General features: G+C 45.5%; 1 pseudogene; it reads left to right on the top strand.

The window, feature by feature from the left end:
• The window catches only part of LOC138861285 (putative uncharacterized protein DDB_G0271982), an 8781-nt pseudogene extending 7472 nt beyond the window's left edge, over positions 1 to 1309 (top strand).
• The last annotated feature ends 2660 nt before the right edge of the window (positions 1310 to 3969 follow it).

Consider the following 3969-nt stretch of genomic DNA (forward strand, 5'->3'; position numbering starts at 1 on the left):
GGGGGGTGTGTCTGTGTGTGTGTGTCTGTGTGTTTGTTTGTTTGTGTGTGTGTGTGTGTTTGTGAATCCGTGTGTAAGTATGTGTGTGTGTGTGTGTTTGTTTGTGTGTGTGTGTGTGTTCGTGTGTGTGTGTGTGTGTGTTTGAGTATTCGTGTGTGTGTGTGTGTTTATGTGTGTGTGTGTTTGTGTGTGTGTATTTAAGATATAAATGAAGATGACGTAGATGGATAGACAGGGTAAGTCAGAGATAGATAGATTGATAGATAAACAGAGAGAAGTGAGAGAGAGAGAGAGAGAGAGAGAGAGAGAGAGAGAGAGAGAGAGAGAGAGAGAGAGAGAGAGAGAGAGAGAGAGAGAGAGAGAGAGAGAGAGAATGAGAGAGAAGTGAGAGAGAGAGTGACTGACAGACTAACTGGCAGACAAACTAACAGACAGACAGACACACAAAAATAGATAAATAGAAAGAGAAAGAGAGACAGAAATAAAAAAAAACTAGATAGTCTTTTGAATAGACAGAGAGAGAGAGAGAGAGAGAGAGAGAGAGAGAGAGAGAGAGAGAGAGAGAGAGAGAGAGAGAGAGAGAGAGAGAGAGAGAGAATGAAAACAAAGAGAAAGAAAGAAAGAGAAAAAAACACCCTTAGGTAGTCTTTTGAATAGACAGAGAGAGACATACAAAGAATATAAACAAAGAGAAAGAAAGAAAGAAAGAAAAAAACGTAAAAACGTATAATGAAAATCACTTAACAATGCCTATGTAGCAAGGACAGGATTGCTCATTAGCGATGCACGGTTTCTGCAATAGGTACAGCATGTTTCTACAGTTTTTGAAATGTTTGTGTTTACCCGAGCAATTCTCTCGGTCGCTCTTTTATATTCCTCTGTACTTTAATTATTTTTGCCCATTTTTAATTTTAATCTATTTATCTTTTTTATCTTTTTTTTATTATTTATTATTTTCTAGTGTGGGGAGAGGGAACTTTCAAGTCCTGCTAATGACTACAAAAGCATTTTTATCTAATTCTTTATTTTTTGCAATATTGAGATATATGTGAATGAAAATGATTTGTGGTTTTAATGTAAGCTGGAAACGATTTTTTTTTTGTGTGTGATAAATATATTTTGTTTTCTTCTAATTTTGCTAATTTTGCAACAATAAAAGAAGGGTACGAGCGGAGACCGAGAAAGTCACGATGAGGCGCAGTAAAAAAGGAAGGAAGAAGAGAGGGAGAAAGAAAGAAAGAGAAAGAAAAAAAGAAGATAGATACGAGAAAAGGAGAAGGAAAAAGAGAGAGAGAAACGGAAAAAAGAGGAAGAAAGCGAAAGAGAAGATAGATACAAGAGAAGGAGAAAGAGAGAAAGAGAGAAAAGGAGATAAAAAGCGAAAAAGGAGAAAGAGAAGATAAACACAATCTTAGGAAAAGTCGAGAGAGAAAAAAGAAGATAAAAAAAACAAAAAACTAACGAGCAGTAGAAAAAGAAAATAAATACGGGAGGAAGAAAACCGGAGCGAAGGAGAAAGAGAGAGAGAGAGAGAAGGAGATGATAGATAGGAGAGAAGGAAAACGGTCCAAATACAGATAAGAGCCCACCAGACGCCCCTCGCCCGATAAGACCGGTGTTAACAGTGGCACGGGATTGGACGGAACCGAGGGAGAGGGGAGGAGAAGAGGGGAAAGGGGAGAGGGGAGGAAGGGGAAATGGAAGAGGGGAGAGAAGGGGAAGGAGAGAAAGAGATGGAGGGGAAGGGAGAGAGGAGAGGAAGAGATGGAGGGGAAGGGAAAGAGGAGAGAAGAGGGGAAAAGGGGAGAGAAGGGGAAGGAGAGAAAAAAGGGGAAAGAGGAGAGAGAGAGGGGGAGAAGAAGAGGGGGGAAAGGGGAAAGAAGGGGAAGGAGAGAAAGAGATGGAGGGGAAGGGGGGAAAGAGGAGAGGAGAAGAGGGGGATGGGCAGAGAAGGGGAAGGAGAGAAAGAGATGGAGGGGAAGGGAAAGACGAGAGAAGAGGGGAAAGGGGAGAGGGGAGGAAGGAGAGAAAGAGATGGAGGGGAAGGGAAAGAGGAGAGGAGAAGAGGGGAAAGGGGAGAGAGAAGGGGAAGGAGAGAAAGGGATGGAGGGGGGGAAAGGGAAAGAAAGGAGAGGAGAAAGAGGAAAGGGGAGAAGGGGGAAGGGAGAGAAGAGATGGAGGGGGGAAGGGAAAGAAGGAGAGGAGAAGAGGGGGGAAAGGGGAGAGAAGGGGAAGGGAGAGAGAAAGAGATGGAGGGGGAAGGGGGAAAGAGGAGAGGAGAAGAGGGGGAAAAGGGGAGAGAAGGGGGGAAAGGAGAGAAAGAGATGGAGGGGAAAACGGAAATAGGAGAGGAGAAGAGGGAAAGGGGAGAGAAGGGGAAGGAGAGAAAGAAATGGAGGGGAAGCGGGAAAGAGGAGAGGAAGAGATGGAGGGGAAAGAAGAGAGAAGGGGGGAAATGGAAAAAAAGGGGGAGAAGAGAAAAGGGGGAGGATAGAGAGAAAGAGGGGAGGAGCCGAGGGGAAAGGTGAGGAGAGGGGAGGAAGGGGAAAATGGAAGAAGGGGGAAGAGAAAGGGAAAGACGAGAGGAGGTGAAGAGCGGAAAGGGAAGAGGGAAGGAAGGGGGAAATGGAAGATGGGGGAGAAGAGAAAAGGGAAAGAAGAGAGAGAGAGAGAGATGGGAGGAGCCGAGGGGAAAGGGGAGAGGGGAGGAAGAGGAAATGGAAAAGGGGGGAGAAGAGAAAAGGGAAAAAGGAGAGAAAGAGATGGAGGGGAAAAGGGAGAGAGAGCAGGGGAAGGGGAAATGGAAGAGGTGAGTGAAGAGAAAAGGGAAAGAAGGGGAAGGGAAAGCGGAGAGGGGAGAGGAGGAGCCGAGGGGAAAGGGAGGCCGATGGGGAAGGGGGGAAATGGAAGAGGGGAGAGAAGAGAAAAAAGGGAAAGAAAAGAGAAAATTGAAAGAGAAGAGAGGAGAGAAAGAGATGGAGGGGAAGGGAGAGAGGGGGAGGAGCTGAGCGGAAAGGGAGAGAAGGGGAGGGGGAAATGGAGAGGAGGAGTAAGAGAGAGAAGGGAAGGAGGAGAGAAAGAGATGGAGGATAAAGGGGGAGAGGGGAGGGGAAAGGGTGGGGGAGAGGGGAGGAAGGGGAACGGAAGAAGGGGGAGAAGAGAAAAAAGGGGAAAGAAGAGAGAGAGAGAGAGGAGATGGGAAGATACGAGGGGAGAGGGGAGAGCAGGGGAAGGGGAAATGGGGGAAGAGGGGAGTAAAGAGAAAAGGGAAAAAAAAGATAGAAAGAGATGGAAGTGAAAGAGGAAAGAAGAGAAAAGGAGGAGGGGGGGAGGGGAGAGACAGTGGGGAAGGAGGAGAAGAGGGAGAGAAAGGGGGGAAGATGATAGGAGAATGGAGATAAAGGTATGAGGGGAATAGGAAGATAGAGAAGGAGGGAGGAGAAGGAAAGAAAGAGGGAGCGGAGAAAGAGAGGAGGAGGGGAAAGAAAGGAGAAATAGGAAAAGAAAGATGGAGGATGGAGATGGAGGAAAAAGGAAAAAGAGAAAGGAAAGTACAAGGAAGAAGAGAAGGAAGAAGGGAAGAAGAAAAGGGAAGAAATAGAATAGCAAAGGATAGAGAAAGGGGTAAACCAACGGAAAAAATATAGTCAAACTGATAAAAGGGAGAAGTGAAAGTGGGGAAGGAAAGAGAGAAAAGGGAGAGATGAAGAGGGGAGAAGGATAGACAGAGGAGAAGAGCAAAAGAAAGAGAAAAGAGTAAACGAACGGAAAATATATAGAACAATAGATAGATAGATAGAGAGGAGGAGTGAGAGTGGGAAAGGAAAAGGAAAAGGAGAGATAAAGAGAGGAGAATGATAGACAGTGGGTAGGCAATAAAACGTGGGAGAAGATAAAGAAGAAAGGCAGAAAGTGCACAAATGATAAGTGATTGAAGGGAAGTCTTGGGGGAAAGGGGAAAAAAGGAAG

This window comes from Penaeus vannamei, unplaced genomic scaffold (genome assembly GCF_042767895.1).
Source record: "Penaeus vannamei isolate JL-2024 unplaced genomic scaffold, ASM4276789v1 unanchor4037, whole genome shotgun sequence".
Classification (NCBI taxonomy): domain Eukaryota; kingdom Metazoa; phylum Arthropoda; class Malacostraca; order Decapoda; family Penaeidae; genus Penaeus; species Penaeus vannamei.